This window comes from Manacus vitellinus, unplaced genomic scaffold (genome assembly GCF_001715985.3).
Source record: "Manacus vitellinus isolate BGI_N305 unplaced genomic scaffold, ASM171598v3 scaffold_8_pilon, whole genome shotgun sequence".
NCBI classification, from domain to species: Eukaryota; Metazoa; Chordata; class Aves; order Passeriformes; family Pipridae; genus Manacus; species Manacus vitellinus.
This window is the reverse complement of record NW_021940864.1, coordinates 15,383,288-15,394,387: the sequence shown is the minus strand read 5'-3', so window position 1 is coordinate 15,394,387 and position 11,100 is coordinate 15,383,288. Positions and strand designations below refer to the sequence as shown.

Genomic DNA, 11,100 nt, shown 5'->3' with positions numbered 1-11,100 from the left:
GACATACCACCACTTCTATTGTTGTGCGTAGTGAGTAACAGGAAATATCATGATTATGAGGTGCTTTGGAGGGTCACCATGGGAGAGGCTGACTAGCACCTATGTGTTCCAAAGGCTGAGTCTCTTTTGTAGTTTCCGAGTAGTTCAAAGCTGCCATCCACCTGCTCTGTCTGCCAGTCAAGATGATCATGTTCTCAACTTTCCATTTCATGGACTGGAAAGAGCATGAGAATTTGGATGGTGAAGACAATTATTACCTGCAAGTGCATACGGCCAAGATATGGTTACAAGCTGGGTTTCAATTTCACATTTCTTCTTTGCTGTAACTATTTGGACTGGCTATGGCATTTTGCTCAGTGTTTTTCCTTCATGAAATCCATCTGCTATGGTATCTTCTTACTTAAAAAACGTATTTTGCATGCAAGTCCCCAAATAACCAATGCTTCCCCAACTCCCACCTTTTTAAGGAAATACAGCTTGAGTAGCCATGTGTGCTGTGCAGCACTTGAAAAAGTTGGAATGTGTTACTGCAATCATAGGGAAGGAGAAGGAGATGGGATTAGTACATATTGCCCATTGCTTCCATTATTTCAGTTGGAGTGAGATGGAGGTGTGCAAACTTCTAGCAGTTGGTGGTTTCAGTGAGGCACCTGAAATTAGAAACCACTTTTAATAAACACTGTATAAATAACATTAGTATGAGGGATTAAAGAAAGAGCCCTGAAGGAATTTAAGGGCATAGGGTTGATGGGTTCTCCTTACAACACTCCTTCAGACCTGTGACCAAATCCCACCATTTACCCTGCAGTATTACTTACTCTGCTGTGCCAAGGCAGTTGTCTTTTTTGGAAGAGGTAACAGTTGCACATATGTACCATATTTTAAGAATGATTGACTGGCTTCAAGGAATCAGTTTTAGTTACACCTAGGTAATTCTGCTAACTAATAAATATACTTAGCACTAACCTCTTTGTGGACACTCAGAAATATCTGCACACACAGTCAGAAGGATTTTCTGTGCTTTTAACTCATTTTTTTTCCTTGCTAATGTCAGCATTGGGATCCACTGTTCTCCGGTAAAGGTAGAAGTGGCATTGTTTCTCTTTCTAGGACACAACGTTCTGTCTGCACATTTCTACCTCTGAATTCCCAGCGAGGCTTCACCTAGGAGGTACTGACATAAATTATTTATATTGTGTTTTGAAGGTTCCCTGTGATCATATAAAATATGTTCCATTTGAAAGTGTTTTTCATAATCAAATTTGCTTTTAGCATTAAGCCATACAGTTGTGCTGAATGCACTTGCATAGTAACTTTTGTGTTAAGAACCTTAAATCAGATCTGCTTAACAAATGTTCAATGAACATGTTCTCTGCTGCTCCTGTGGTAGTGCAGTGTTGTGAGAACACTTTCTACAGAAAGGCAAACTGCAAGCAGTTTGGACCTGAGAGTGGTTAGCAATCTGTGAAACACAAGTCAAGACTCTGCTGTGAATTCCTCTACAAAGCTGTTATGTGATCCTAAGGAAGTCGCATTGCTTGTCCATTCCTGTGTCTTCCCCATGTCTCATCTGCTGACAGTACTCTACTTAACATGTTTCCTTTGGAAGGTAGTAAATATAGCATTTTATGGTCCAAAACTGTACATTTTTCAACTCATTTTATACCATTTGGATTAGACAAGACATATGAAGAAGAATTTGGTCTTTACCTGTTGGTATCACACAACCTGAGCCAGTCTTACAAAGAAATTATCTCCTGCATAAGCAAGCCACAGACATATAACCTCATGAGGGTGTTTGCTCAACATATGGTTTGGAAAATGCAGCTCACTGTCTTCAGGCATTGTGTTAAATATGTCTTGCTCAAAAGTATCAAACGCATTCCAGTGGACAATTACTAATTGCCATGAGAATATAAAATTCATGAGCATGTTACATCTTACAGAACAAAAACTACCACAAAACTCCTACATTTGATACTGATACCTCACCCTGAAGATTTCTTAGTCAGCCACTGATCAATTCTGCTTAGAAAGTTAAAGTGCTGTTTATTTATGCCTTGTTTGTCTGCATAATAGAAGGTAACAGTTTGATTTTGACTGAGTACCACCATACGCCTTGTGCTGCAAAGTAGTAATTGAGTTGATAAAGTTTCTCAGAAAAAATTCCACTGTTTGCAACTTTAAAAATCATGTTGAATGATTTTAAAAATGCAAGTTTGCTTTTCCTCAAGTTTAGTTACAGAAACCATTTAACTGCTTAGACCTTCAGAAAATCAGTCTTTCCTAATAATGTATAAAGATTCTGCTCAGTACTATGCACTACATATATGTGTGTGTATATCAACTTACATAAAGCGTTCATGCAAAACCTTATCTTCAAAATGTGACATGAAATATGGTCACTAGCACACATGCCAGTAGGCTGTGCAGTGGAGGCAATGCATTGATAGCTGCCCTAGCTTTCCCTGTAAATCTGAGGTGGCATTCACTATATTAATCTACATCTGCACAACCTATGCAGGCTGTGCCACACAGAGCACAAAATGCTTCATCTACTAAATGTATTTTACAGAGATTTCCATGGGGAAGGAAGCATCTAAATACCTTAGGAGCTCTGCAATCAAATATATGGCAATTCTGAGATTTTTCAAATGGTCCTGTATTTGCTTCCTTTTGAAAATGTAGCTGGTTAATGCCTGTGCCCGTCATTCAGACAAACAGCTATTCTGTTGAGCATTGCTGATCAGCTGGCTGTGATCCAAAAGCAGAGCTCCCACTTCGCCAGGCTCTGCCATGCCGCAGCCAGCGATGGACTCTCCTGGCTGTGATATCTTCTGTTTCCTGATCAATGCCATTCCACTAAGCAAAAAGAAATACAGTGTTCATAGGAAGGGAGTAAGCAAGGAGTTATGTCTGTTTCTCAATGATGCTAGCCTGCAAGAAGGAATGCAGACACCAGGATTTTGGTCTCCACTATCCTTTTCAGTATGCTACACATAACCCAGGACCTAAGAGGGAAAAGGAAATCTCTTTTCAGATAGCAAATTCCATATTTAGAAATTAGCATCAAGTCCTGTTTCTGTGCCAAGCAGCTCCTAGCTAGCTGAAGAACCTATCTTGCTACTCCCACCTGTGGATCTTGTGGGATGAAACTAGGTACAGATTTCTTTAAATGGTCTCTTTAAATGAAAAAACAATCTTCTTGGTCTCCTAGAAAGATTTTGATAGTTTGGGCATCATTTTCCATGTAGGATTTGTCCAAGACACATAATCTACTGTCTGCAAAGTAGTTGAAAGCTTTGGGGCCTTAAAATGACCATTAAGTAGTATCTATAAAGCTCAATATTTGTCTCAGCTAAATATCTGTGCATGCTGCTGCTCTTATCATTTAGCAGCACTGTTAAGCACTGTCTCAGAAATTTTACTGTTGCATCACCTCAACTCAGCTGCAATTGCAGATTAAACAAGAAGGAAAGCAAAGCTTTCTCTACATGTTTTGCAGCTCATATGCTGTAATCATTACAAGGACAAAATAAATGGAGAGGGGGAGTGGGGAGAGAGCATGAGGGTGTGAGCAATAAGTATAGCTGTAAGCCTGTTTTCTTTGTGCATTTTAATAGAGATCTCCTGCTACACTGAAGCCTGTATGTGGCTCAGTAATAGCCTTCTCTGTGCTGCTCTAGCCACAACTCATCATTTGCTGCATGTCTAGTACTAAAGGCTGGACCCTGCCTCCTCACACAGTGTCTTAACCTTGCCTTGCCCTTCTACCCCACAACAGCTGCTTTGTTTCCTTTCACTAACAGTCAGACATTACAAATTCCTTCCCTCTAAAGCCATTATAACAGAACCAGCACCACCCCAAGTGGTTTCAGAACTAACTGATTTAGATGCTGGAATCTGCTGCAAGGCCAAAAATAACTCCCCATTTCTTTCTCCTTCATTGGTGAAAGTAAGAGAGAAAGTGGCCAATGACAGAGACACAAATCCCCTGTAGGCATCGGAGACAAATCTATTTTGTGTCAGAAAAAAAAAAATAATGCTCTTGAAAAATGTTTCTTTGCTCAGGCCAATAGATACAGACCTGCTGCATGCAATTTTGCTGAACCGATGGTATCACTTGAATGGCTCACAGACTACATAAAATGCATTACATAATTATATTTTTAAACACTGTCCCCAGCTGTGCTGATGCACATAAAAGCTGTGTTTACAATGGACTCTGCACATGTAATTATTTTGTGGCACTAACTCTGTGCATTTCCTTGATGGATGCTCCACGGTGCATAAAATTGTAGCTTTTATCATAGATTCTTGAATATATTCTTTGGATGTTTCAGCTTTAAATACTTTGTTGTCCTCACATGGGTGAACAGGACTGGAAGGGCTAAATTATTACATCTGAGGGAACACCTTTAAGTCCTCCGGGAGCAGCAGAGGGGGAAACATGATGAGTGTTGGATTTGAGGCACCTGGGTCACTGGAAGCACTGAGCAGGAGAGCCGGCTGCTCCTTCATGAGAGGTTTCCTGTGTTGATCTTCTGGATAGAGCAAGGGCCCTGCACCTATTTGGCCTGCACAGGTTCATCCCAAGCTGATTAATGCTGCATCAACCCAGATGCTTCGTAGGACAGGGAGGCTAAACAATGCCTGGTGCCCGTGTGAGTGCAGGAGCAAAGGGGCTGGAGGCTGCCCGTGCGGAGTCAAACAGAACATGGCCTGGACTGTTGGGATCAAAGAACAGCTTTGATTAATTTCTATTCTGTTTGTATACAGTGAGTGAGCTCCCAGCATTTCACTGTGAGCTCTCCCTTCTCTGTTCTCCATGCAGTTGTGGAATACCAAGCATTTCTTCATGCTAGAGCAGTACTTGATGCATAGGACCCATCAAACAAGACAGTGTGTATTTATTTTGATCTGTTCCAGTATTCTTGAGTATTAATATCACTGTGAAAACCTAGATGCTGAAAGGATTGGTACATAACACAGTCCAAGAGTTTTGCCTGCCAAACAATAACACTTGGAAATAAATAAAGACAAAAAGTAATACAATATCTTGAACAACAGCTTCAAAATTATGGAAGAGCAGCATCATGGGTAGCTACCTTTATTTTTTTTTTTACTGTTGCTGCAAAGAACTGGCAGACTTTTATTGTCAATAAGCAAAATGGTTTGGCATTTTACCTCTCATGTCTGGCTAACCTTAGGTATAAGACTGCACAAAGGAAATGCAGGTTTTATTGTAAACTAGTTTTTAATGGCAGATGTTTGTTGGAAATCAGGTCCGCTTTCTGGTAATAGATAGCTTGAATTCCTTTGTTATCATTCCTTGCCCTTTTCAGTCCTCTGTTTGGTCATGGAAGCTGGAAGCCTATGCTTTCCCAAGGACAGTTGCACCATTTAAAGTAGTAATTGGTCTAATGCCAGTAGTGATCAAATTGTTCCAAAGCAAATGGCTTGACTGTTGGTAAACCAAGTTTTCCACTCTCACATGAATATAGTCTTCTCCCATCATAGAAACTCTTCAGCTATGGATGTCCTTAGCATTCCCTCTCTTTGGCATGTGAAGTTTACATACCAGCTTCTAGGCTGTTGATGCATTTTGCACCAAAATGTCAGGTGATGGAAGAACAATCTCTGGAGTGGAAAAAATGTGGAACTGCATAAGTTTATTGTATGTTCGTTTGCATAGTCTACCTTTCAGATAAACCTTATCCCTGTAAGTGTACTGATACTTGAAAAAGAGTCCTTGAATAACCTGCACAAAAGCTGAACCACCAGAGGTGCTACTTTGGAAAAGCAAGCAGAGGAAGGTATCAGAAGAAAGGCAGAGGAAACGCTTCTGGAGTAAGCACCCCCTGGTATTGTTCAATATATGTCTCTATCCTGTTTTTGCAACACAAGGTGTTATTTTATTAGAGATAACATGGCTTGTACATATGAAAAGAGGGTACATTTCTCACTGGGTAAGACAGACATACTCACATTACTGAAGTATGTATTGTTTTCTAAAAGGGCTTATTTCCTTCTAGTCCCTTACTCTAGAGAGCCCTGCTGAAAGTCTGTCAGCCATCTAGGCCAAAATATGTTTTTCAAATATGTGATCATCTTATACAAATCAACATAATTCCATGTGCTTTCATAGAGCTATGACTTAAACCAGTGGAGGATCTAACTCCTCGGTATTTTATGTAACACAGATAAACACCAAAATTTGTGATCAGAGAGGAAATATTTCTAGGTGTAACATGCTTGCATCATTACTCTTCCACATTAGTTACAGTCCTTTGCTGCAGCCACTTGTGCAAGACTTTTGTGCTTATCTTTACAGTACATGGAGATAAGGGTTGCTTGTATTTTGCAAAACGTTAGTGTTATGTACAGATGAAGGCAAGAATCCACACTGAAATTAGTGCAACTTTTGCAGACTACTGTCTGAACCTCGATCTTTGCCTTTTTGTGTCTAAGTCATCAGGGACTTCTCTTTCCAAAAGCAAAACAATGCTTTGAGAAGTCACAGTTCAGTATAAATTATGTCATCACTATTAGGTGTTGAGGCATCATCTTTGTTGCATTAAGTCCCTCTTGGAAACGTCCAATAAAGCCAGAAAGAAAATGAGACTTATTTTACAGATTTTTTGAGCACTCTAATTCCATTCTTGCTATAATATTATCTGTGAGAAGCTTTTTCTCTTTTAATTCCATAAAGCTCTATCACTATATTATCTAAGAAGCTAAGTACTGAGATTATGTAAGTTGAACATAATAGGATGTCTGTAAAACTTTGCTCCTTCCAGCTTTGGAAATTTCTACATTGCTCTTCTACAGTGACTCAGCTGAAGATCTCCCATATGATCTAGGAGAATGTGTGGTAGGGTGGGATTTCCACCCTTTGGAGGAATGTAGAAAGATCCTCGGGTATGACCTCAGCTTCAGCCTTGCTCTCTTCTCGTGTCCCCTTGACTTTGCTGGGCAATCTTTAACCACTGAGCAGCAGATGCTTGCTGTAGTTCCTGCCAGGCATTTCACTTCTGTCTTTCTAGGAATGTTTACCTAATGTTTTCCTAGGAAAAAAAAATCCACCTTTTGATTTTGCACAGCAGGAGAATTTGCCTGTTGTACCAGATAATAACCTCAATATGTACTTTCACAGTCTGTTTCTTCTAGAGGATATTTTTGGCCCGTAAGTGGTGTTTTAAGAATAATTCTACCAGTACTATTTTTATAATATGTATCACTTCATGGTGCATTACCAACCATATGGCCAAGCACACTACATGCAGCTACATTGCAAGGTTTACTGCCCAGTAGACATGAGAAGCATTTATTTTGAATTATATGTATTGAGGAAAAAAATTCCACTTCAAAGGTACAGGCTTAGGACCCTTATTTCTCTTCTTGGTTCTCCCTTGGTTTTAAATGAGGTTCAGCTTTTCTGCCTTGGAATCTCACTGCCATAATGTGGGCTCAGAGCAGCTGTTTTTACTTTGCTTTGCTGATAACTGGCAGGAGTTAAAATACGGAGGAGTAAATTCTGCCTGGCTGCTACAGGTTGCATCACACAATCACTGACTGGTAGGTCTCTGAGAATTGTTACTGATAGCTAGATTTTATCTTGGTAGGGGTAAGAGCTCATGAAACAGGATGACTCAAGGAATGACTAATGAACACTTTATGATGAAACTTCTGTCTAAGCCATGTCAACTGTGACCAAAAATTATCACCAGGGAGTTATTTGACAGTCTAGGGTGAGTGAGCAGATGCCCTGAGTCCACCTTGTTGTAGAGAAGTGTCTTGAATGTAAAATCCACTAACTCAGTTTGTATCAATTAATGTCAGTGGGGAAAACCACAAATGGTGATGTGGCATGCTGGTGAACTATGCTGTTACCCCTCAAGTGGCTTCTCCCATTTAGAGCTGGCCATTTAATGAGGTAGATGATACTGCCATTACTTTGCGTTTTTCTCTTTTGTAAATAAATCATTCCAGTTAGATGTATACACACAGCTTTGTTTTGTGTGTTCATACAGAAATGCAGACTCCCAGGAACAGTTCCAGCTACTCAGCTGGGATTACATTTTCAACACAGGCATCATCATATTTAGGTGGGCCTCCTATGCAAATGTCACGGGGAGTTCCCCTGTGTGACTCTAATTTATGACTCTACCAGAATATCCTTCTTCAGTTCCTTGATCCTAGGCCCTTTATATATGGTTTACAGGTACCTTTGCTTTTCTTGGGACACCAGTAGCTCCTGTACAATCCCAAATCACTAGTTACACGCCTAAGTCAATGTGGAGGTATCAACTACTGTATTGACTTAGCAGTGCTCAGTAAAATTACCTTCTGCCTTCTTATGCCAATGGTCATGTCTTGCTTTCTGTACAGCAACATCCTGCCAAAATGCATTATTTCCCCTGGAGAAGAACAAGCTCCCCCTTTTGGGCAGGGTACAAATGAGTCCAGACGTGCTCAAGGTGCGGGGGCTAGAAAGGGGATATGTGCAAGTTTTGCTCTGGGCAGTCAAGAGACGAGATGGGGATCATGGGAAGTCAGAGGCTTAGCCTTGGCTCTGATAATGATTTTTTTGTGTGGCCTTTTGTAAGCTCTTTCATGTTTCCACCTCATTTTTCTCAATCCTAAAATGGAGTTCAAAATCATCACTTCTCTAACACCTCCCCCTCCACACACACACATAGAGTTGTGAGAAGGTTTAATGTTTATCTCAGAGGCTTTGAACAGTATTATACATCCAGGGAATGTATACAGGCATTTAGACCCCAGAATGAGCTTTAGAAAAACATCAGTAAAGAAAACAGCATTTATATTTTAATCATATTAATCATAAATTTAGGATTGGAACAGAATATGTGATTAACAAACCTGCAAAACAAGCTTTGTTTCATTGGCTTGAGCTGCTTTCTAGTTCTGTTTGTGTACGTCAAAGTGATGTTCAGTCTTTTTAAATGAGTCACAGGACTGGAAGAACAAAAATATTTGATGGTAACATATAGCAGCAAAACAATTACTCTTTTCATTCTGACAGGCATGATAACCAGAATAGCAAGTTAGAGCTAGAGGTCTAGGCTGGTAGTTTCTTTCCACATATCAGGGATTTTAGATCTGCTTGCAAGACAGTGAAATAGAACTGAAATGTCATAAAAATTAAAAGATAACACCAGATCAAACAATAAAAGCAAGCATGCCCGTTAGGATACAACTATTTACACTTAGAAAGGCACTACTGATCAGTGAGTCCATGCAGTATTCTCACACAGCACAGCCTTGTCTAGCAGCTTTCTGTACCTTTATCCAGAGGAGACTCCTTTCCACCCTGCTTGCTGCATTGCACCACTGATTTAGTGAAGACATCATCCTCATAAGGATGCTCTTCTAACTCACCTCTGAAATCCGCTTGCTTTTCTCCTCTGACAATTAGGTTTAAATGTGCTGCAGCAAAGTACTCATCCTTAGCAGTCGTATGGCTTTTTAAGTGATAAACTGCATTAGCAAATTCCTTATTAGATAATCTATCAAATGAGGTCATACATAATTTTAGCAGTCTCATCTTGATTTATAGCATGATCACAGCAAATTATGCACACACAAACCAGCATGCTAGCTGTCAAAGTCAGGTATTTTTACTCTGCTAAAAACTATTGCCAGGCCAGCCCAGTGGCCTACTGGTAGAACTCTGCATCACCATGGCTTGCCCAGTTTGCAGGATAGCCCTCAAGCTCACCCCTCACCTTTTATTAGGACTGATGAGAGTTCAAGGCAGTAGGTTAAGTCCTTGCTTCATACATTCTAACAATAATCCTTAATGGTGTTTATTCTGACAGATTTTCCATACTCCTCTTAAGTAAGGGCAAGGGTAAGCTTAGGTATGGGGAAACTGGGTCTGCGGGGTGCAGATCTTCTCCCTGCCTCCCTTCTGTGTTCCCAAGGGAATGAAAAGCTAGTTGGAGTGAATCATCAGGCAGCATTGCGCACGACTGTAACAGAGTCTGCTTCCCAGTCCAGGCTGCTTGGGCTGGTAGAGACTTGGTTGCCTGCACCCACTGGCACTGGAGGAGGCAGTGCTCCATCTCCTACAGCCATCTGCACTGGGGAGCCATGCCACCTGCCTTGCTACAAGCACAAGTGATGAGATGCAGGGAAAAACGGGAAGGATCTTCAGGAGAAAATGCTGTTTCTGAACTGCCCTTCGCTATCACTGCTGCTCTGTTGTTCGCTGCAGCGCCCATGCTGGAAGTAAATTGCTCCCGGGATCCAAAAGGGACACAATTCCTATCCCCCAGCTTCAAACTTCTGCAAGTAACATTTCATCCATGGAGATTTATCTGTAACTACCATAGGGGGGAGCTGCAATAAATTATCTGATCTTGCCTTTCTCTTCACCTGCTCTCAACTCACATTGCTATTTCTAGGGTTTAAGCTGTGCAAAGTGGCAAGAGTACATGTCATCTCCATTTCCCACTGGACTTATGGCCAAACTCTGTCTGTGAAGGACCAAGTGGGATGGAACAAGATGTGTTCTTTGGCATTCCAGGTATCTTGCCCCTAAAATGTAAAAAAAAACTAAATGAAAATCTGAACAAAAATTTCCCCTGGAAATATTAGATCATAGAGGCCTAACTATCACTATATGAAAACTTCTTGAAACGCTTAATACAAAAGTCTCCATGTTGTATTCACAATAATATTGCTGGGATGAGAGACTGGAAGAAACCGAAGTCATTCATCAAAATGAGCTAGCAAAGGGCATGCTTTCAGCGGATGGCACTGCTGTTTTGCACACACTATGGTAATTTGGCCTAATCCTGCTGAATGAGCTTTTCATGCATATGTGTGTATGCATATCTGTCATGAGTGAAATCTATTGCATCCTCAGTTGAGAAGCTGTGTGTGGCAGATTGCAGCAGGGTTTGGGGAAAGAAATTCATGACCCAGGCTAAGAGCAGAGCATAGGAGTTCCCTCTGGAGCTCACAAGCCAGAACAGCAATTGCACCCCCTCCCCACACTGGTACCAACATCAGTCTGGGGTCCCTCTTCTCTCTGCTCCTTTTACCCCATGCCAGAGTGGCTGAAGATGC

The 11,100-nt window shown here is 40.8% G+C and overlaps 1 long non-coding RNA gene across 1 annotated transcript; it reads right to left on the bottom strand.

The window, feature by feature from the left end:
- Nucleotides 1–7,032: 7,032 nt before the first annotated feature.
- On the bottom strand, nucleotides 7,033–9,495 carry LOC108641785. Its single transcript, XR_001922259.2, has 3 exons — nucleotides 9,310–9,495; nucleotides 8,887–8,982; nucleotides 7,033–7,067 (listed from the first exon to the last, which is right to left on the bottom strand). It is a non-coding gene; the product is annotated as an uncharacterized LOC108641785 (long non-coding RNA).
- Between the last annotated feature and the right edge of the window lie 1,605 nt (nucleotides 9,496–11,100).